Source organism: Rosa rugosa, chromosome 6, assembly GCF_958449725.1.
Source record: "Rosa rugosa chromosome 6, drRosRugo1.1, whole genome shotgun sequence".
Classification (NCBI taxonomy): Eukaryota; Viridiplantae; Streptophyta; class Magnoliopsida; order Rosales; family Rosaceae; genus Rosa; species Rosa rugosa.
In genome coordinates, this window is record NC_084825.1 from 28,516,608 (window position 1) to 28,540,122 (window position 23,515).

A 23,515-nucleotide genomic window follows, 5' to 3' on the forward strand; every position below is an offset into this window, starting at 1 on the left:
GTGGTCTCATAGGGGTTGGAACAACTATGGATCCCACCTTGACACGTGCAGATAGATTAGTTGGGCAAGTTCTTGGTGAAGTAGGCTCACTTCCTGAAGTATTTGTTGAACTTGAGGTAAGGGCAGTAGGTGTAAAACTCTTTATGTGGCTTTTTTGAACTAAAACTTGTAGACTTTTTAATGATTCTGAAGTTCAAAGCTAGGTTCTGTCCAACACTCTTAGTCTCGATGCGTTTTTCATTCTTTCGTAATATATTTGATATTGTGGTAACTTCTATTTAGGCATCTAGCACATACTTCTATTCAGCAATGGAGAATGCTTGTGTGTACGTATATACTATGTTTGTGATGACGTACAGAAGTGAAGTTTTGGTATTTTCAAATGAAAATTTAATGCTGGATATGATAACGATGGATATTTATGATATTATAAATACTCGAAGTGCAGGTTATGGCCAGCTGGCTTGATAGTAGAACCAGTCCGGCAAAATTAAGGTCAATGTCCATCAATCAGAGTCAAATTGTAGAGATGCTATTTGTTAAGTAATTGGTTAATAGGTCTGTGATTCTTTGGTTAATAGGTTTGTAAGAAATCTGTACTTTGAATGTTCAAGTAATTCTGTTGTTTGTTGATTTTTTACCTGTTTTGATTTGGTATATTTGGTGCTTACATTGGGGTTCTTAGAATTGGGTGTTCGAAGTAGCATTGTATTTGCTTTGGTGAAGTTCCTTAGTTGCTTATTGTGGGATTTTGGAAAAAGCTTGTTTCTTGGGGTTTTTCTGGGTCTGATTTGAGTTGGTGTGGGATTGCAGGATCTGGATTAGCTGTTTGAAACTCAATCGGAGGGGTTTGGGATATTGAGGTAACTTGCTCAATTTGCTATGCTGCACTTGGTTTTGTTGTCAACTAATGTCAAGTGTAAATTTTTTTTTAACTCTAATAGTGTTAATGCTCAAAGTCTGGCGGTAGCCAAACCTCCGTTTAACGCAGGTCCGGTGGGCGGACCGCTACTCTGTATACTTGATGATCTTCGCTGGCTACCAAATGAAAGACAGGGCGTCAGAGGGAGACCGCGTTGGGCGGTCTTCACTTCTCCGATGCCTAAGTCAGTTGATACATATAGGCAGCACAATAATAAATGAGTAGTTAATGCGTAATTTAATGAAGAGAGAAGAGGACCTTTTATAGGTGAGAAGAGGTCCGATCTTCTCCTTGTTTTCGATGTGGGACTGAAGTGCTTCAGTTCCCAGTTTCAGTAGCTTCTGATGCCGTCTTGGCACAGCGCGTGGCGGCGCGTCAGCGGTGATCCCGGGGTAATCTTGTGCTCAGGCCGTAGCCCGCCTGGCTGCCTATCCGTGGGTCACTCCTTTGACGGTAGTTGGTACCTCTGGCGGTACAATGAGCATGGCTTATTATAGCTAATTATGCTTTGCAAATGTACATGTAGGTACAAGTCCCCCAAGTCCCCAGTCAAGGAGGGCAATCTTGGTTGGGGAGTTGATCGGCGGTTTGAAGCGTTTTCTTCCGCTAGACTTTGCAAAAGCATAATTAGCGTCAGTGTGTTGTCAGCCATGGATATTACTGAGCAAACGCTTTATACCCTTTCAGGCGGGCCCCTGCTAGGCCCCCCAGGGAGTCCCCCACTCCCCGGCTAAGATGGACCTCCGGATGGTCGCAAAATTTGTTTGGTGAGGGGGAGCTGCACGGAGCAGAGGGTGTTGGGTAGCGAGCCCAATCTTTAGTACCCGAGTGACGGGGGTCAACGTACCTGATCAGGGCCGTCATAGACTGTTGACTAGTCCCCGTGTCCCGTAGGGACAATCTGACTGTAACGCCGCGTGGCGGTCGTTTGTCAGAATGAGGCGTGGCCTCGGGATCCGCCGCTGGCGGGTGTCCCCCCGCTGGTTTATAGCAGTAAACAGCGTCCAGTAGACGTGCTTGGCGTTACTTTATTGAGCGGTACCGCGCTGAATAAAGTACGCGACTTGCCAGATAAAAGAGGGTTCCGCTAGAGGTGTGTAGCGGAAGGCGCCCTGTTTGCATGATGACAAGGGAGAAGTTCCATTTTGTTAGTTTCATTTCACTGAGAGCAATCTGACATCTCTACAAACTCATACTTAACATAAAGATTAGAACTGGAAATGGACTTGCAAATCCATTCCAGCTGCCAGCCCATTATCAGCAAACATCAACAAGCGAAAAACAAACACTGTAGTGTAATCAACATGAAGATACCAGTAAAAATTAATGATAATAATCACCACAGATGAAATTCAAAGCATAATTATCCAAAGCAACCACATATTAACCTAACACGATCCAATTAATCGCAACGGATATGCAACGGATATGTACAAGTATGGTACCCGCTTCCAATTAATCGCAACAATTACTCTATCAGAAATCCAATTAAAGAAAACCACACAAACAGATAATCCGAAACGAAAAACGAATTGCAGAGATTGAAATCGAAACCCTAATAAAGGATACACACTTCGAAGCAAAAAAAAAAAACCAGAAACCACAATTCGAAATCAGAAACCTGGCACAGTTAAACTAAGCGGAGCAAGAAGAAAGGTACTGACCACTTGAAATCGATGCCTCTGATGGCCATGGAGGTCGAGCTATGCACGAATCGCTGCGAGAGAGATACAAGATCCGACGATACTCAAGGAAGGAAATGCTTGAATCGGACGCCGATCTTTCGCGGACGGAGAGAGGTTTCGGAGAGAACAGAGGTCGCCGGAAAAAGAGAGAGGCGGTGAGGGAGTGAACGGAGAACCACCATTGTCGGCGAGTCGGAGTCTATGGAATTGGAGAAGTCAAAAACAGTACCTGCTGTTTGGCTCCAATTTTGCTGCAGCTGGTCAACAGTCTCTTTTCTGCGCAGGCGTGCCAGCACCGTTCGGGTGCGGTCGTCGGGGATGTCCCTTGACCTGACTTCTTTTCAAGCAATTGTGGACGAGGAGAGCACCAACCTCGTCGTGGGATTCTTTCTGCCTCGTGGCGAGGACTTTTGCTGAGCTTCTTGTTAACACAATCGATACTCAATATTGTAGATCGAGCAGAGCGACATCACCGGGAAATGTTGAGATCTTGCTAAAGCGTGACTTTAGCTTGGCTGGGTTGCTAGGGCGTTACCCTTGCTTGGCTGGTTCTGTAACCGTTGTGGTCGTGGCACTACCGTCGGCTCCCGAGGAGACTAGGACCGAAGCACGTTGACAGAGGGTTTGGTGGCACTGAAGGTCGGCTTCTGAGAAGACTAGGACTAGGAGTGTGATCACCGCTAAGAGAAAGAGAAGGAGAGGAGTTGCTCTTAGAGAGGTTTGCTCTAGAGAGAACTTAGATCATCTTAGAGATGTTGTTGTTGTGTTGTGAATGTGTGCTTTAGAATGAGAAGAGAAGGTGTTTATATAGGGAAGAAAAAGAAGAGTGAAATGATGAGTGGAAGAAAAATAATGAAAGTGGAATATGAAAGTGATTTGTAAAATATGGAAAAGATAGAGAAATGATGAAATGAAAGCAAGGCATGAAGGTGTAGAAACATGGAAGTGATGATGATCTATTAAAGAGATTGTCTTGAAAAATATATCCAAGGAAAAGAAGAAAAGCATCTAGCTTTCTTCATGTGGGTAGGAAACATGAACATGTGAATATTGAGCTGGTTTTAGGTCAGTTTCTGCCCCTTTATTCCATCAATTATTTCTCCAACAAGCATTCCTAATTTCACTATGACCTCTTCATAAAAAATGTTCCATTATGAGTGTAGATCACCCTGGTAAAATTTCAGATTTTTATTCCATGTGGTTGGGCCGAAAATGCTGCTGGACCTCTTACAGGTCCAGTTTTCCAGTTTTGCTTCTGTAGAAAATTGGGCTGATTGTTTGAAGGCCTTCCACTCAAAAAAAAAATCTTGCACTCTTCATAAGAAATGATCCTTGGGCTGTCTAGAATGGATCTGGAAAGTTTCAGCACATTTCGATTTCATTTGGTAAGTCTGCCACCCCTCCTTCCTTGTCTAGCTCGGTTTTTTCTAGCCGAAGTAGGAAAATATGCTAAAGTTGACTTGTCATACTTCCATAGTAGGCTTTATTTAGCCTCTAAATATATATTTCGAGCTTGTCGACAATATATAGCTTGAGCCACTGACATTGGCTCAATCTCTCCAAGACACGCCTTGTCAGGCCAAAATGTTCATTTTGGGTCCAAACATTGCCCCCCAGACCTCGAAGTCAAAGGTCCTCGTCTTGACTGAAGAGGTCTTGAATCAGCACTGCTCTAATAATGTCGTTGCTCCAAAGCCACTTGTATTGGCTAGACTAAAATTACTTGAACAGTAGCCTCTCTCCCTCTTAATTATACATAGTGAGCATATATTAATCGCCAGTCTTCCTTCGCGAACCATCCTTTGCGAGGCCATGTAAAACCACTTCGCTGCCAACAATTCGCAACCCAGCTTTCGCCACAATTATTGGCAAAAATATTGATTTGACCTCCTCCACTGCTAATACCATACTAGGCATATTAAATGCCTCTTGTATATGTGCCCAGACCAATACCAATGGCCTCTTAAGTATATTAGCAAGTTCCAGCCACTATTAGGCAAGAACACAATTTTTTGCATCCTCCGCGACGCACAAATTTGAAAATCTTTTTGTATTTTTGTATTTTTGTATTTTTTGTATTTTTTTTTTTTTTAATTTTAATAAGACATTGTGAATCAAGGTTTAGACATGCGGCCCAAGTATAGTCGTCTAGACACAAATTTTCTTTCAAATCCTTTGGGCAACCTTACTGAAATGGCCAGGTGGGGGAGGGCGAACAAGAGAGGCAGAATCCATTTTGGCATGAGCTACTCCCACATAGTGGTTTAGGCCCATTTGCACGCACTTCTGGATTCAAGAACCTGTCATGAACGTTGTCCCCTTTCTAGACACCATTTCACATAGGCTATACTTACTAAGATGAGAAAGGTCATAAGTGTGAAGACAGTTCAACAAGTGTTAATAAAAGCCGCCCTTAACCTTAAGGGACCTGAACTAGGCACCAATAAGGAGTTTAGGCCAATATTAACAAAAGAGACTTCACCTATTCCGTTATGATTCACAAATGACGAAAATAAAAATGAAAACTGAAAATTGACAGGAAATTTAAAAACAAAGAAAGAAGTTAGCAGCACTATATTTGGCTAACCTCCAGAAGGCCACGGGGGAGGCCATCTATGCTTCACTCCAAGCTCCGATGTATCAAAATTTGTAGGGTAAAAATCCCTCCTATGAGAGCTTGTAGAAAAAGAACAAAGTTGCTTCTCGTTGAAGTATTTGGAGGAATTTGGCTCGTGAGAGGGGTATTCTTGCCCCCCAAGTATCTTTGTTGGCATAGAATTAGCCACAGATTGGCCATTATAGACGACCACTTGTTGGTTTGAATTCTCATGATCAAGAGCCTCAAAAACAACAATTAGGTCGCCTAGATCATATTTAATCACCGCTTGGCTATTAGAATTTTTAAGAAATTCCTTTTGGTGATCAACAGAATGAACATGGGCTCCATCTTGCCCCCCATGCATCTGATCAGTAGCCACGTATTTGGCTTGATCAGTGGAGAAATCAGATATTTGTTCAGCGACAATTGTATTGTCAGAAGAACAATCTTGTTGATGACCTTTTCCATGCACAGCCTCTGTGTAAGGCTGTGACTCACCAGTGAGACCCTTAAGTTGATTGCCACCTATAGGTGTTAATGCTCAAAGTCTGGCGGTAGCCAAACCTCCGTTTAACGCGGGTCCGGCGGGCGGACCGCTACTCTGTATACTTGGTAATTCCTGCTAGCTGCCAAGTGAAAGACAGGGCGTCAGAGGGAGACCGCGTTGGGCGGTCTTCACTTCTCCGATGCCTAAGTCAGTTGATATATAGGCAGCACAGTAATAAATGAGAGTTAATGCGTAAATAATGAAGGGAGAAGAGAGGACCTTTTATAGGTGAGGAGAGGTTTGATCTTCTCCTTGTTTTCGATGTGGGACTGATATGCCTCAGTTCCCAGTTTCAGTAGCTTCTGATGCCGCCCTGGCAGAGTGCGTGGCGGCGCGTCAGCGGTGATCCTGGGGAACTCTTGTGCTCAGGCCGTGGCCCGCCTGGCTGCCTATCTGTGGGTTACTCCTTTGACGGTAGTTGGTACCCCTGGCGGTACGATGAGTGTGTCTGATTATAGCTAATTATGCTTTGCAACGTGCATGTAGGTACAAGTCCCCCAAGTCCCCAGTCAAGGAGGGCAATCTTGGTTGGGGAGTTGATTGGCGGTGTGAAGCGTTCTCTTCCGCTAGACTTTTGCAAAAGCATAATTAGCGTCAGTGCGTTGTCAACCATGGATATTACTGAGCAAACGCTTTATACCCTTTCGGGTGGGCCCCTGCTAGGCCCCCCAGGGAGTCCCCCACTCCCCGGCTAAGATGGACCTCCGGATGGTCGCAAAATTTGTTTGGTGAGGGGGAGCTGCACGGAGCAGAGGGTGTTGGGTAGCGAACCCAATCTTTAGGACCCGAGTGACGGGGGTCAACGTACCTGATCAGGGTCGTCGTAGACTGTTGACTAGTCCCCGCGTCCCGTAGGGACAATCTGACTGTAATGCCGCGTGGCGGTCATATGTCAGAATGAGGCGTGGCCTCGGGATCCGCCGCTGGCGGGAGTCCCCCCGCTGGTTCACAGCAGTAAACAGCGTCCAGTGGACGTGCTTGGCGTTTACTTTATTGAGCGGAACCGCGCTGAATAAAGCACGCGACTTGCCAGATAAAAGAGGTTTCCGCTAGAGGTGCGTAGCGGAAGGTGCCCCGTTTGTATGATGACAAGGGAGAAGTGCCGCTTTTAGGAGACTTCGTGAATAACAGCTAGTGAAAAGTTCTGCTGGCGGGGTTCCGTCCAGCGGAGACCGTCACTTGGAGAAGGGCAAGTGAGAAGTTCCGCTGGCGGAGCTTCGCTCAGCGGAGACCGTCACTTGGAGAAGGACAAGTGAGAAGTTCCGCTGGCGGAGGTTCGCTCAGCGGAGACCGTCACGTGGAGAAGGGCAAGTGAGAAGTTCCGCTGGCGGAGCTTCGCTCAGCGGAGACCGTTACTTGGAGAAGGACAAGTGAGAAGTTCCGCTGGCGGAGGTTCGCTCAGCGGAGACCGTCACGTGGAGAAGGGCAAGTGAGAAGTTCCGCTGGCGGAGCTTCGCTCAGCGGAGACCGTCACTTGGAGAAGGACAAGTGAGAAGTTCCGCTGGCGGAGGTTCGCTCAGCGGAGACCGTCACGTGGAGAAGGGCGTACCAGGGATTGCTTCCGTGATACGCCCTGACACGTGGCAAATAACGAGAGGGTTAGCGTGCGGAGACGCGTCTCCTCAGTCCGGCCGTCTTCTCGTCATTAATGCGAGTAATGATGGATTTCGTAACCGAGGCGACGCCTCGGTTAACCCGGAGGGTTAGTGCGGACAGGGGACACGTGTACGGCTGGGGTGTGATGTCGTTTTCTAGTGGACGGCCCAAAAGCCTCTGACGTTGACATAAAAGGGGGGGAATGTATTGAGAAAGGAGATCAGAAAATCCATTCGAACTGTTTGTCGTCTTCAAGCTCTGCCCAGCCGAGATTTGCAGAGAGTGCCGTGCGGTGTTGGAGTTCTCGCGGTCGGAGAGACGAAAAAGTTCCGTCGTCGGGGCATAGCGAGTATCAGGGCGCCAGAGAGTTCACAACTGAGGTGAGTGTTCTGGTTATCTCTCTTTGGTTTCGTGTTTCTGTCGATTTATGGGTTTGGTGTTTGTGTCTGGGCTTCTTGATGTTCGTCTGGGTGTAAGATGGGATTTGAGGGTAGGTGACGGTGTGTAACAGAGAGTTGTCAGTTAGGGTTTTGCTAGATGGTTGAATCTGGGTTGAGGGGGGATTGTTCATGTTTTGGTAATTTCTGGGTAGTTGTTCGTGGTGTTCCTGTGCTATACCTGATATAGGGATAGGTTAGATCCTTCTGTGGGCTAACTGATTTGGGTTTTAGGGTTTGGGATGGCCAACGTCGTAGAGATCTCGAGCAGTGAGGACTCCGGGTCTGACGTGTCAATCAGTGCGGCGGATAGGGTTTTTATTGACTCGTTGCGTCCGTCTGCCCGTGCAGGAACCTCACTGCCAGAGCCGTTAGACATCGAGCCGCTGCAAACCATACCCTGGGAAGTTGTCATGGGCCGTACGTCGCGACCGGAGAGTTCTAGGGCGGGTGAGGAAGCTGCTGCACGGGAGAGGAGTGAGGAGCGGCTAGCAAGTAATAGTGCCGCCAGTGGTTCCGCTGGCGGGGGAAACGTGACGGGGGAGGAAACAGAGTCGGCGTGGGTGCTCCAGGATGGGACCCCCGTCGACGAGGCGGGAGGGCGGATGACCGCCGTCGCGGTCAACCGGCTGAAGCGGACATACCGGCTGCCGGGAGTAGTGAAACTTCGTCAACCGACGGCGGACGAGAAGGCCTCAATCCTTCCAGCGGGGTACGCCGCCGTTCACGAGGCAATATTCCGCCAGGGGGTGACGTTGCCGCTAGTGCCCAACCTTCAGATCCTGGTGTGTGAGTTCGGCATCGCGTTTGGGCAGATCTGTCCCAACATGTGGCGGTTGATGCTCGCGATGAACTCCTTGTGGCGGCTATCCGGGTGCGAGGGGCCGACGGTGGCGGAGGTTTTGCATTTCTACGAACTTGTGTACGTTAAGCGCCAAGGGTGTAGGGGGCAAGTAAATTTGAGCCGCCGGCAGGGAGCGCCCAAGCTGATAGAAAATTTGAGGGATTCAATGTCCTACTGGCGGGGGACGTTTTGCGTGGCGACAACGGGGTGGGAGTATCAAGCGGAGTCCAACCAGGGGGAGCCGACGTTTAGGATTAAGTCGGAGTTTCAGCCAATCCGAGGTTGTCCGTCGATCTCCGCTGAACATAGTTGGCGGTTTAATGTATACATGTTGCAATTGTTTGACCGATACCTTCTGTTGTTTTACAGCGGGACTGCGCTACAATCTGACGCGAGAGGAAGAGTGCCGGGTTGCGCGCATCAAAGGTTGTTGGAAGAACCGCAATTTGTTGGACTTCCGTCTCCTCACCGGCTGGGAGCTGTTGGTCGATCAGCAGCTGACGCGCGCTATTGGTAAGAGATTTCCGCCACCTTGTATCTCTTGATAACTTGGTTAAAGCTAACGGGCGTTTACATGTTCTCAGAGACTCCGCCAGGCAACAAAGCGAGCCGTGACGCCTTTGACAAAGCCATGGACCGTGCGGAGATAGAAAACTTCCTGGAGACAATGTATGCTTCAGGCGAGGCGGCCCAGATGACAGTTGTGAACCCCGAGACGCTGGAGGTGAGCGCATCGGAGGTTCCGGTGACGCTGCCCATGCCGCACCACTCGCACCTAGGGGCCGACGGTCTGCCCAGCGTGCAGGTGGATGGACAAGCGGGCGGGGGGAAAAAGGGATCCTCTGCCGGGCCGCAGAAGGAAAGAGTGGTTGCCACTCGACGCGGGCCACAGAAAGAAAAGGTCGTGGCTCCAGTGGGGGCTGCCGCCGCTGCGGTGGGGAGACAACCGCCGAAGGGGACCAGGGCTGCGCCCACTGGAGATACCCGGTCGATCCTGCGGAGGCGGCGTCAGTGTGATTCGGACGGGGAGGAGGATGATGACGAGACCCTCGAGGTCCACAGGCAGAAGAGGAGCCGACAAGACCCGTCGAAGGCTCCTGTGACGGCCGAGAGAGAGATGCCCGTGAGCGATCTGGACTCGTTCGCTGCCTTCACCGAGTTCATGACCGACAGCGAGCGGGAGTTTCTCTACCACTTGTGCGAGCGGTTGTCGTTCGGCGGTCTGGCAGGGATGACGCGGCCAATGGCGATCGAGCAGTCGCCCTTCAGCTCAGCCTTCGGGCATTTGGCGGTTGGGCTGAACGAAATGTTCTTGGCGGCCTCCAAGCAACCTCGAATTGAGGGACAGCTCCGGGAGGAGGTGAAGAGGCTGGAGAGGGAGCTGGCGGAGGCCAAGGACAGGCTGGTGGATGTAGAGCGACGCCTGATGAAGGCAGACTGTGACGCGGCGGACGCTCGAGGCAAGCTAGACGTCGCCATCCAGCGGGACATAGAACGAAATGATCAAGTCTCCCAGCTGGAGCAAGACAAGGCCTTGCTGCAAGAGCGTGTGACTGCCAAGGAGAAGAAAATTGACATCCTGCAGCGGGAGTCTGCCGCCAGGCAAGGGGAAGTGAAGAGATTGGAGGGAGAGTTGACCCGGCTGAGGGATGACGGAAGCCGAGCCGCCGCTGCCGCTGTGGAGAATTTCAAGCAGTCGGCGGAATATAAAAACGCGCTGAATGAAGCGGCGAAGGCCGGCGCCCTGGCGAATGTCGAGCTGTTGCGAGCGAAGGGTGCAATTGATTGGGCCAAGGCGTCCCTGCCCAAGGCGCCGCAGGCAAAAAATGCAGCGCCGACGAAGAGACCCCCGCCAGTACCCAGTCCCCCCGCAGGAGGTGGCAGCTCAGGCAGTGGGTATCAGACTCCGGCGGATGGGACCATTGAGACACCAAGTCCCACCGCTCGAGGGACCGACCAAGTAAGCCGTGAACAGCCGTCGCAGGCCGAAGTAGGCGACGCCGAGGCCAACCCCTGACATGCCGGTCGTGCCCTGTTTTGACTGTGTAGCCGCGGAGGCTGAAAATATATGTACTTGTGTTTTTTTTTTTTGAATGTAAGGAACAATTTTTGGGTGGGGAGTCCCAGCCCTGAATATATGAAATATGGAACTTTTGACGTTTGTGTGATGACATGTCTATACCGCTAGAGTTTTGACTTAGGATTTTCTTTTGCAATCAATGAAAAATTAAAGGAATTAAGATTGGTCCAAGTGCACAACGTAGCGGACGAGGTCCGCTGACGATTGCTGGCGTTGCCAGCTGCCCTCAGTGCTAGACTTGGTAACAATGGTTTGAATAATTCCTCATTTCATTGATAACTGACTGGTCAGTGTTAACAAAAGTGGGGATGTACCCGTTGGGTAGCTTCCCTTAGCTAAATATTGAACAAAAATTTAGCTAAGTCAAGATGCTCCTGGGTAGTGACACGACTATTTGTAGTAATACCGAAGGTGTTCGGTATTCCAAGGGTGGGTCGTAGTGACGCCATCCTTGTCCATTAAGTAGAAGGTGCCTGGGCTAACGACTTCTACTATTTTATACGGACCTTCCCAAGTTGGGCGGAGTTTTGTTGGTGCTGGAATGACTTCCTTCATTACCCAGTCCCCCAGTTGGAGGTTCCGGGCCTTGACTCTGGCGTTGTAGAAACGCGAAACTCGTTGTTTGTTTTGCAGGTTTTGCAAATGGGCCTTGTGTCGTTTTTCCTCTAGGAGGTCCAAGTCCAGGTTGATGCCATCGCCGTTGGTCTCTGGGTGGTAGCACTCGACCCGGGCGGTGGGTTGAGCTACCTCGACGGGCAGAACGGCCTCAGTTCCGAACGTCATACAAAAGGGGGTTTCACCAGTGGCGGAGGATGGAGTCGTCCTGATGGCCCAGAGTACTTCTGGAAGCTTTTCCGCCCACAAACCCTTGGCAGTGTCGAGCTTCTTTTTTAGCAGCTTCTTGATTATCTTATTTGCCGCCTCGACCTGGCCGTTGGTTTGGGGGTGGGCGACAGAGGCAAAGCTTATCTTGGTGCCCAGATTGGCGGTGAATGAAATGAGCTCCTCATTGTTGAACTGTGTGCCGTTGTCAGTAATGATTGTGTGTGGGACACCATAGCGGCAGTAAATGTTTTTCCAGAGGAAGTGAATGACTTTGGCGGTAGTGATGGCCGTCAGTGGCTCGGCCTCTATCCACTTGCTGTTGTAGTCGATAGCGACAATGATGTACTTGAACTGTCCCTTGGCAGTTGGGAATTTTCCCATTAAGTCGAGGCCCCATGTAGAGTGGACCCATGGACCGATGATGACTGAAAGTGGTTCAGCCGGCGCATGTGGGAGATCGGCGAACTGCTGGCATTTGTGGCAAGATCTTGACACCTGCCGGGCGTCCTCACCAAGCGTAGGCCAAAAGTAGCCCTGTCGCATTGTACGATTGGCCAGGGATCTGGCGCCCGAGTGGTTTCCGCACTCCCCGCCGTGGATTCCTGCCAGCACGAGCTTTCCTTCCTCCGGGGTTAAACAGCGGAGGTTGGGGTGAGTGAACCCCTGCCGGTAAAGCTTGCCATTCTGGATATTGTAGCGGGTTGCTCTCCGCTGAATTTGGCGTGCCTTGACCTTATCCTCTGGTAGTGTGCCGTTGCGCTTGTATGCAGTGATTTCGTCCATCCAGCTGGGGTTGATTTCAATGTTGAAGATCTCCGCTAGGGTTTTCGTGATGCTTGGCTTGTCCAGGCATTCCACCCTTGTGTCCGCTGGACTTTGATGTGGTTGGGCGGTTGCCAGTCTTGCCAGGGAATCAGCCTTGGCGTTCTTTTCCCTGGGGATTTGTGTGATGGTGTGAAAGTTGAACTTTTTGAGCAACGTTTTGACATATCCCAAGTATGCCGCCAGCTGCTGGTCCTTCGCCTGGAAGCTGTCGTTGACCTGGTTAACGACTAATTGAGAGTCGCTGAATATGTTGACGCTGTCAGCCCCCGAGTCAATGGCGAGAAGTAGACCGGCGATCAGTGCCTCGTACTCCGCCACATTGTTTGAAGCTTTGAAGTTGAATTTCAACGCGTACTCCGCGTTCAGTCCCCCGGGTCCTGTTAGGATGACTCCGGCTCCGCTGGCCTTAGTGCTGGCGGATCCGTCCACATGTAGGTTCCAATCTGACTGGAGGGGACTCGCCTCCCCGACGGTTACCACTTCCGCTCCAGGTACCATCTCTACACCGGGTTCAGGCTGACGTTCGGTGAGTTCAGCGATGAAGTCCGCCACTGCCTGGCCCTTTATGGCGGTTCTTGGTTTGTATTCTATGTCGAACTCGCTGAGCTCGATGGCCCACTTGCTGAGGCGCCCCGAGTGTTCAGGGTTCTGCATTACTTGTCTCAGCGGTTGATTTGTTAACACATGGATTGTGTGGGCCTGGAAGTACTGGCGGAGGCGCCTGGCGGCAACGATAAGTGCAAGGGCCAGTTGCTCCAAGGGGGGATACCTTGTTTCTGCTCCGTTCATGCCTCTGCCGGCGTAGAACACCGGGAGCTCATCCTGGCCTTCCCTTCTAACAATTGCGCAACTTACCGCTGATGCAGATACCGCTAGATATATGAATAGGGTTTCTCCTTGGACAGGGACGGAGAGGAGAGGGACTGCCGCCAGGTATTCCTTCAGGCCCTGGAACGCCGCCTGACATTCCGGATTCCAGTCGATGACCTTCTTGTGCGTTGTTTTGAGGAGTTTGAAGAATGGGGCACACTTGTCAGTGAGTCGAGAGATGAATCGAGAAAGGGCGGTTAACTTGCCCTGGAGGCACTGGACGTGCTTCTTGTACTCTGGGTCCGCCAGGTCAAGGATGGCCTGGACCTTGTCTGGGTTAGCCTCGATGCCCCGCTCGCTGACAATGTATCCCAGGAATTTGCTAGCGGTGACTGCAAAGAAACATTTTTCCGGGTTGAGGCGCATGCCATATGCCAGGAGAATGGTTACTATGATCCTGAGATTTGCCACATGTCCACCGGCCTTTACGCTCTTAACCAGCATGTCGTCCACGTAGACCTCGATAATTTTTCCCAGATGCTCCGCGAACATGGCGTTCATCAACCGCTGGTAGGTGGCACCGGCGTTCTTCAGACCGAAAGGCATGACATTGTAGCAGTAGAGGCCTTTGTCGGTCGTGAAGGTTGTGCATTCCTGGTCGCTGGGGTGCATTTTGATCTGATTGTATCCGGAGAAAGCGTCCATCATGCTGAGGAGCTCATGTCCGGCGGTGGAATCGACCAGCTGATCGATACGGGGTAGCGGGAAACTATCCTTTGGGCATGCCTTGTTGAGATTTTTGAAGTCAACACACATCCGCCACTTGCCGCTGGGCTTTTTGACCATCACCAAATTTGAGATCCACTGGGGATAGACGACTTGGCGGATGAATCCAATGTCCTGGAGCTTGGCGACCTCTTCTCCGATTGCCCGGTATTTTTCTTCATCGAAGGCCCTCCGCTTCTGCTTGATGGGATAAAAAGAGGGTTTGATGGTCAGTTTATGAGTGATAATCTCAGGGGAGATACCTGGCATGTCCGCGTAGGACCATGCAAAGACGGAGGCGTTATGACGTAGGAATTGAACGAGTTCTGCCTCTACTTCTGGATCTAGTTGGGCGCCTATGCGGATTGTCCGCTCAGGGTGCTCATCTGAGATGCAGACAACTTTCAAGGATGTGTCCGGGTTGACCGGCTCCTTCCTTACATACTTCTCCTCCTCATCCCTAGGGTCCTCGAAGATATTTGGTGGCGGTGCCTGGTTTCCCACTGTTAGGACATCATGGCGGCGTGTTGACCGTGCCACAGTCGTTGAATAACACTCGCGTGCCAATTGCTGGCTTCCCCGCACACTGCCCGTGCCGTTAGGTGTGGGGAATTTCATGAGAAGCATGTATCCGGCTATAATGCACTTGAGCTTGTTGAGCGCCGGTCGTCCGAGGATGGCATTATATGAGCTGAGACAATCAACGATGATGAATTCTGTATGTACCTCCGCCATACATGGGCTAGCGCCAATAGTCAGCCGCATATAATCAGAACCGAGCGGCTGTGTGATGTCACCAGAGAAGCTGAGCAGCGGCTCATGGTCTTGGAGCAATTTGTTATTCCGCTTGAGATGGCTGTAGCAACCGCTGAAGATGACGTTGACAGCGGACCCGCTATCTACCAATATTCTCCCCACTGAAAACCTACCAAGAATGGCGTCGACCAAGAAGGGGTCATCATGGGGTAGATGCACCCCGCGCTCTTCCTCCTCAGAGAATGTGATAGGTTCCCAACCAACCTTTGGGACCTTGGCGGATCTCTCGTAACGGATATTGCAGACTTCCTTTGGGTGATTAACGCGTGCGTAACGCTTTCTGGCTCTGTGAGACAAGCCCGTGATTGGAGCACCGCCGTCGATTGTGTTAATGCGGCCCAACGTCTCTACGTTGGCGATCACTGGTGGCGGTTGGCGCACCTTGAACTGTTCCATCTTGCCTTCACGGTACAAGGTCTCAATTGCCGTCTTGAGTGCGTTGCAGCTGTTGGTATTGTGGCCGCTGTCCTCGTGGTATTTGCACCATCTGCCGGTGTTTTTGGGTTTGCCCGTCTTTGGGTATTTTGCTGGAGGAGGTGGCGGGATTTGATCCTTGCACTGATTGTATATTTCCTCGTACGAGGTTGTGAGGACCGTGAACACTGCATACCGCTGAGAAGACTCCGTTTGCTTGTTGCGGTTATCCTCCTGGGTTGGGCGGTTGCCCTTGTGGTATTGATCCTTCTGCCGCTTGTTCTGGTAGTGCCCTGTGGCCATTCCCTCTTCTTGTCAGTTGGTGATGCGGCGGGTGCTTTGTTAACGGTCTCATGCTGACTGGAGGTGGGCTGTGTTGCCTTTGCTGGCGTTGCCGGTGGCGGTGGGACTTCTCCATATGTAATGAATTCCGCCTGGGCGTGAATGACCGCCTCACTCATGATATGGTCATATGCCGCATTTGGATGATTGTAGTTGAGGTGATAGAGGAATGGTCCCTTGAGGAGTCCTTGCTTGAAGGCCGCCGATGCCATCGATTTGTCCAGATCGCGGCACTGAGATGCCGCCGCTCGCCACCTTGTGACGAATGCCTTGAGTGACTCACTCTCTCCCTGCTTGACGCTGAACAGCTGACTCGTGTTATGATGTCCGGCGGACAGTAAGATGAACCGGGAGAGGAAGGTATGTGACAGTGCGTTGAATGAGTCGATGGATCCTGGCGGACATTCGAAGAACCAATTCATTGCCTCTCCGTCCAATGTTTCGCTGAACAAGTGGCACAGAGTGGGGTCGTCAAATCCCTTATTGTTGGTGACCTTCTTGAAGGTATCCATGTGGACGAAGGGGTCGGTTGCACCGCTGTAGTGCGACATCTTTGGAGTTTTTGCGTACGCAGGCCTGATAGCTTGTAGGATTTCAGCGGTGAAAGGTCCCGGTCTGGACGTGAAAAGTGGACTTTGAGTTGACGGCGCGGCGCCCGACTCCGCCCGGACCAGCCTTTGTTCCAACTGCTGCATCCTCTCCAGAATTTGGGCTGTTGCGTCGCCAGCGGGTCCGGCATATGTACTCCGCTGGGTCTGCCTATGCCTTGGCGCAGGCAGACCACCCTCAGTTCTTGCCCTAATTTCCGAGCGGTTGGTGCGTGGTACCGACTCTGCTTCCTGCTCCAACATGAGTTGGGGAATGGGCGGTGGTCCCATCCCTAGTAGTTCAGGGGGGTCCAGCGGGACCTGCATCTGTACAACCGGTTCCGGTCCCAATGTACCAGCGTTGGGATGACTACGCCTAGTACTATGCAAATGCTCGCTCTGTACCGGGTTGGCGGTTCTTTCTAACGTCCTTTTCAGGTCATCAAAATGTGACATTAGCGCAGCCACCTGCTTTTGGGCCTCGGTCTTCTCTCTGCGCTCCTCTTCACGTTCTCTGTTTGCCTTGTGAAGGTCTGCCAGTGCCAACTCGTACATGGCGGCGAGGTCCTGGCCTGGTGGGCGGCTGCTGCCTGGATCAGTCTCACCGCCGGGGTTGGTTGGGGTGTTGAATAGTGCGTGGTTAACACCTACCGCTGGATTGGATGGTTGGGGGATGGCGGATTGGTCTGCCTGCTCATCAGCGTTTCCCCCGCTACCGCTAATCATGGTAGTTGTGATGGGATGACCTCTTGTTCAAGGGTTCCCACAGACGGCGCCAATGTTAATGCTCAAAGTCTGGCGGTAGCCAAACCTCCGTTTAACGCGGGTCCGGCGGGCGGACCGCTACTCTGTATACTTGGTAATTCCTGCTAGCTGCCAAGTGAAAGACAGGGCGTCAGAGGGAGACCGCGTTGGGCGGTCTTCACTTCTCCGATGCCTAAGTCAGTTGATATATAGGCAGCACAGTAATAAATGAGAGTTAATGCGTAAATAATGAAGGGAGAAGAGAGGACCTTTTATAGGTGAGGAGAGGTTTGATCTTCTCCTTGTTTTCGATGTGGGACTGATATGCCTCAGTTCCCAGTTTCAGTAGCTTCTGATGCCGCCCTGGCAGAGTGCGTGGCGGCGCGTCAGCGGTGATCCTGGGGAACTCTTGTGCTCAGGCCGTGGCCCGCCTGGCTGCCTATCTGTGGGTTACTCCTTTGACGGTAGTTGGTACCCCTGGCGGTACGATGAGTGTGTCTGATTATAGCTAATTATGCTTTGCAACGTGCATGTAGGTACAATAGGCAAGTTAGTCTCAGAAATGACCTCTTCGCGAGCAGCTTCTTGATGTTCCAATTTGTCTTGATGCGAACTGACTTGAGTAGCCAAGCTGGAACCTTCTTTGTGCAAGGTCGCGAACTCCAATGAGGTTTGTTTATGCTGGGTCGCAACGACATTCATCGACTACTGATGGTTTTCTTGGGCTAGTTCGGTCACGTCGGCCAGCTGCTCCCAGGTCTGCCACGACTCTTGTTGGGCTGATTGGAAAAGTTCATCCATCCTCTTCTGCTGCGCTGCCAGGACCTTTTTCAAATTCGCATAATACGAAGCATTGTTCTGTTGCAAGATAGCAAGTCGCTCCTCTATGCTCGCATTCTCCGGGATAGGTATGCGTATGAAGACAGGCATGATTTCAGGAATTTCTTTTGGTAAAGATTTTCCTCTGGCATACCAATGATGGTGAATACATAAAGACTATAGTTTAGTCCCACCGGGTGTGCCAAAATGTTTGTTTTGAAGGCCGGTGGTTGAATGTCTTGTCCCACTGGGCGTGCCAAAATGTTTGGCTCCAATTTTGCTGCAGCTGGTCAACAGTCTCTTTTCTGCGCGGGCGTGCCAGCACCGTTCGGGTGCGGTCGTCGGGGATGTCCCTTGACCTGACTTCTTTTCAAGCAATTGTGGACGAGGAGAGCACCAACCTCGTCGTGGGATTCTTTCTGCCTCGTGGCGAGGACTTTTGCTGAGCTTCTTGTTAACACAATCGATACTCAATATTGTAGATCGAGCAGAGCGACATCACCGGGAAATGTTGAGATCTTGCTAAAGCGTGACTTTAGCTTGGCTGGGTTGCTAGGGCGTTACCCTTGCTTGGCTGGTTCTGTAACCGTTGTGGTCGTGGCACTACCGTCGGCTCCCGAGGAGACTAGGACCGAAGCACGTTGACAGAGGGTTTGGTGGCACTGAAGGTCGGCTTCTGAGAAGACTAGGACTAGGAGTGTGATCACCGCTAAGAGAAAGAGAAGGAGAGGAGTTGCTCTTAGAGAGGTTTGCTCTAGAGAGAACTTAGATCATCTTAGAGATGTTGTTGTTGTGTTGTGAATGTGTGCTTTAGAATGAGAAGAGAAGGTGTTTATATAGGGAAGAAAAAGAAGAGTGAAATGATGAGTGGAAGAAAAATAATGAAAGTGGAATATGAAAGTGATTTGTAAAATATGGAAAAGATAGAGAAATGATGAAATGAAAGCAAGGCATGAAGGTGTAGAAACATGGAAGTGATGATGATCTATTAAAGAGATTGTCTTGAAAAATATATCCAAGGAAAAGAAGAAAAGCATCTAGCTTTCTTCATGTGGGTAGGAAACATGAACATGTGAATATTGAGCTGGTTTTAGGTCAGTTTCTGCCCCTTTATTCCTTCAATTATTTCTCCAACAAGCATTCCTAATTTCACTATGACCTCTTCATAAAAAATGTTCCATTATGAGTGTAGATCACCCTGGTAAAATTTCAGATTTTTATTCCATGTGGTTGGGCCGAAAATGCTGCTGGAACTCTTACAGGTCCAGTTTTCCAGTTTTGCTTCTGTAGAAAATTGGGCTGATTGTTTGAAGGCCTTCCACTCAAAAAAAACTCTTGCACTCTTCATAAGAAATGATCCTTGGGCTGTCTAGAATGGATCTGGAAAGTTTCAGCACATTTCGATTTCATTTGGTAAGTCTGCCACCCCTCCTTCCTTGTCTAGCTCGGTTTTTTCTAGCCGAAGTAGGAAAATATGCTAAAGTTGACTTGTCATACTTCCATAGTAGGCTTTATTTAGCCTCTAAATATATATTTCGAGCTTGTCGACAATATATAGCTTGAGCCACTGACATTGGCTCAATCTCTCCAAGACACGCCTTGTCAGGCCAAAATGTTCATTTTGGGTCCAAACACCTGCAATCAGAATTGGAGAAGCATTGCAGGAATTAAAGGGAATAATGCGCAGAGAAAAGCGAGCTGATCTTCTTGGGAATCAAAGAGAGAGAAGCGGGCTGATCTGAGAGATGCAGCAAGTGAGTGAGTGTTTGAGTTGAAACTGAGATATCTGAGCTTTTGATTTTGATACCTTGAGAGAATTTGAAATTGAAAACTGAGAATGAAGAACTGCTTTGAGGGCGTTTAGTGAGTTTGTAGAAGTTAGGTCAATGAAATTTCAAATTTCTCCTAAAATTTAGGATAAAACGGACAACTCCATCCCCTCATAATTTTCTATTATCTTTTTTTTATCTCAAAGTTTTGACAACGTTCGTTACATGTTGTCATTCTAAAAAATTTTCAACAACGTGCACGCCTACTTGTTGATAAGTTAATTGACAACTTGCGGATAACAACACGCAAAGTAGGTTGTTGATAACAAAATTAACAACGTGCAAATGACGCATATAGTGTTAAATGGTTTACTATAACGCACATTCTTTGCCCCTTGTCGAATACTATAAGTAACAACGATCATTTAGAGCATGTTGTTATTATGATGTTGTGGTAGACTACTTTTCTTGTAGTGTTAGCGTCAGACAGTCTCCCATCTCTTGAGTCTTTGTCGGTATATGATTGCCCAGAATTCGAATGTTTTCCGGAAGATGGATTCCCGTCAAAGTTAAAATCACTTTCCATCGTGGGGGAAGTGAATGCAAAGAGTATACAGAATCTGAACAAGGGTCTCCGAACACTTACCTCTCTTGAAAAATTGAAACTTGATTTTGTCAGCGGCGAAAAATTCGATTGGTTTGCGGAGGAGCTGTTTCCCAGCACTCTCACATCTCTCGAGATGTTCCGTCTGAATTGTGAGACCATCGACGGCGCCAAGTGGTTTGGCCATCTCAACTCTCTTCAAGAATTGGAGATTTCGTATTGCCCTGCGCTCCGATGCTTGCCAGATAATGGACTACCCTCTTCTCTTCAACGCTTGAAGTTTTGGGATTACCCTGCGCTCCGGTGCTTGCCAGATAGTGGACTACCCACTTCTCTTTCTGATCTACATATCTGGAGATGTCCTTTGCTTGAGAAACGGTGCCAAAGAGAGATGGGTGAAGATTGGCCCAAGATTGCTCACATCAAGCGCATAGAGTTTTGGTAACGATATGACAACGACAGAGGGTTTGCATTCTGATGAATTTGGCCATGTCTCAGAGGGCTTGCATATTGTTTGAACTCATTGTTGATTCCACACTTACTAGGGTCTTGCTTGAACTCATGATCGATGGGTTTGACAAGGACATGCCATATGAAGGAGAAACAGACCATTTCTATTTCCTACGGTATGTCACACATCCCAATTCTGGTCTTTGCCCTTCCCAATTCAGTCTATAGATGCTAGAGAGAATATATATGTTGTTGTCAATTGATACCTTGAAAAGCTGGAAAATTAATGCGTTTTATTTCTGCCCTGTTTCTTGGAAAGTGAGCAAAATTTCTTGATATGTTAAGACAGAGAGATAGGCCAAGGTTAAGATTGCTCGCAGGACCAATATTGCCATGTCTTGATGTCTGAGTTGTAAGCATAATTATCAAATTCTCTCTCAGTTGATTCGGTTTACTCACCTCTTCAGTTTAGTAGGCAATTCCTGATTTACTGCTTCTATTTTTGCGCAGCTTCTCATCTGCTTGCGGACTGTTCTTTATCTCCTGCACTCATTCACACTGTTTCCAAGCACAATGAAAATCACAAAGCCAATTTTGGGTCTGTCAATACTTGCACTCTTCTGGTCTCTATTCAGTTCGTTCTAGTTGAGCCGACTTGGTCTTTCATCAAAGACTTTCTAGAAAGCTTTTAAAGTTGCTGTTTCAATTCAATCTTCACATCTTGATTAAGATCTGCCAAACAAAACATAATAAATCGAGATATATTAAGTATCACAAAAACTTATAACTCAAGCTAGCTAATTTAGCATAACTTCAATAGCTACTAAAACAAATCTGTGCATCATAAAATATTTATTAACAAAGAATTGAGTGTGTATTGATTTTCTAAAAATGTTTGAGTTCAAGTCCTCGCTAGTGTGTCTTCAATTTTTTTCATTGACAGATTATAAGCTGTAGGCACAATGTGGAACTATGTAGTAAATTGAGTATATAGATAAAGTTTACTTGATCATTAATATGTATATTGATCTTCAGTCTACTTCAACTGTTGGAGTGTCTTGCTTCTGGGTCAAGCTAGTACTGATGTTTTTGGTAATTTTGTGCCAGTCTGATATCAGCTTCCTAGACGTTACAAGTTTATAACTATACACAGTGCTGCCTCTAGGTATGTTTACATTTGAATATGATATGTAATTGAAGAATTAATGATCTTATTAACGCTTGTAGCTTAGGCCCTGCATTTTGGAAAGAATGGCTAATGCATGTATCCTGTTATTTTCCATTCTTTACATGCAGCATCTCATAATACTTGTAGCTGTTGGGCCCTTATCTCAGTAACTGGTTATGAGACCTGTCAAAAGTGAAAACATCTCATAATACTTGAAATCAGTTCTTGCCAAAAAGACTTTGTTGCAAACAATTTGCAGTGTGAAGAAGTGTCTCCTAAGTCATAGTGTAAAGAAGTGTCTCCTAAGTCGTAACAGAGCAAGGGGAAGATTGTCCCAAGATTGCTGACACCGACATTTATCAATATGGAAATGACGCGGTTGAGATATCTTGACATAGTTATCATAATCATCTAATAATCCGTCAGGTATTTCTTCTGCAGTATAATTCTACTTATTTAACAGTGTAGTACTCTATAAAGCTGTAATGCTGTATGATGAAATAGAACCTATAATTTTTTTGCTCGGGTCCATAATCAGGAGAGCTAACCATTCAATAAATGCTATTGCAATCCTTATAGTCTATCAAATTAACGTATGCGGTTTAAAGTTTCACATAACATCGAGATGTAGTCATTTATGTTTCCTTAACCATATTGTAATGCCCGTTGATCCTTAGGCCCTGAATTATATATTAAAAAGCTGGCTAATGTATTCTCTTTGTTGCTTATTTCTTCAGATGGAGCATAAGTAAGGAAATAATTTTTGGAGGCTCTGTACTATTGGACTCCTGGAGAGTCACCTTCTCGGAGAGTGAAAGAGAGATTAATTAATTACGACTGCTCTCATCCCCAACACTGTCAAGATTTGCATTGTCCTGATTGTCCCGGTAGCAATGCTTCTACTAATGGTATCTTTACTTCCTTTTGGTGCTTTAATTTATTACTTTTGAAGTATTTTAGGACTGAATCTGAAAATGAAGAATTAATGACCTCAAAAGTTTGTGGCTCTTCTCTATTATATCAGGGGAGTGGTAACTTTTTTGGTGGGACTCCTATGCCTTGGAGGAGCGCTAACTGATGAAAGATCCATCTTCTAGGGAGCCAGACTTGGAAAGAGCAAAAGGAAGTTCCCAGTTTGTAGTGACTAGTGATCCAGAGTTCTATGGATAACAGGATACTTGGCTCCGATGATTGCATACACACCCATGTCACTTTCTTTTTCTTGTATAATAAATGAGATGGTCTTTGCAAATACAATGCTGCCTGAGTGAAACTGGAGAGAGGGAGGGAGGGAGATTGGCCCAACACATGATGTGCAAGATCATAATTGATTTTAGCACTAAGGTGCTTTTCTGAAAAGTCTACTGCTTTTGATGTTATCCATAAGTTGCAGTAAATATTAAGTACCACAAAAACTTATAACTCAAGTTAACTAGCTAGCTGAAGGGGAATGGCAGATGCAATTTCGGTCTGCTATCTGTAGGTATTGTTCAAGCTGCAGGGGAATGGCAGATGCAATTTCGCTCTGCTATTGCACAGAAGCCACAAACGAAGTTGCCTGGAGGGTCAGTGCAGCCAGAGGTTGTGACTTGGAAACTGCCATAACAGGACTATCTAAAAATGAATTTTCATGGTGCTACGATGTGAAAAACGGAGTAAGCAGAATTGGGGCTGTCTTCCTGGATCATCAGGGCAGGTTAGAAGGTGCTGTGGCTGCTTCACTGGTTAGTAATATATCTCCCAGAGCGGTGGAGTCATCAGCATTGTTGCATGTTGTCAGGTATGCTTTACATGTTGGTTTTAATAAATTAGAGGTGGAAGGGGATGCTCTGACAGTGTTGAATGCTTTGCATGATACAAGTGATGA

General features: G+C 48.2%; 1 protein-coding gene across 7 annotated transcripts in view; it reads left to right on the forward strand.

The window, feature by feature from the left end:
• Positions 1–19,995: 19,995 nt before the first annotated feature.
• LOC133715082 (type III polyketide synthase A-like) overlaps positions 19,996–23,515 on the forward strand; it is a 29,437-nt gene continuing 25,917 nt past the window's right edge. For 3 of the 7 annotated variants that reach the window (XM_062141419.1, XM_062141420.1, XM_062141423.1), the window contains exons 1-6: positions 19,996–20,656; positions 20,800–20,892; positions 20,991–21,078; positions 21,588–21,645; positions 21,777–22,074; positions 22,386–22,556. The gene's annotated coding sequence lies outside the window, so the exon portion shown is untranslated. The remainder of the gene's footprint in view (positions 20,657–20,799; positions 20,893–20,990; positions 21,079–21,587; positions 21,646–21,776; positions 22,075–22,385; positions 22,557–23,515) is intronic. The other 4 variants (XM_062141421.1, XM_062141422.1, XM_062141424.1 and 1 more) reach the window with 4 other exon arrangements.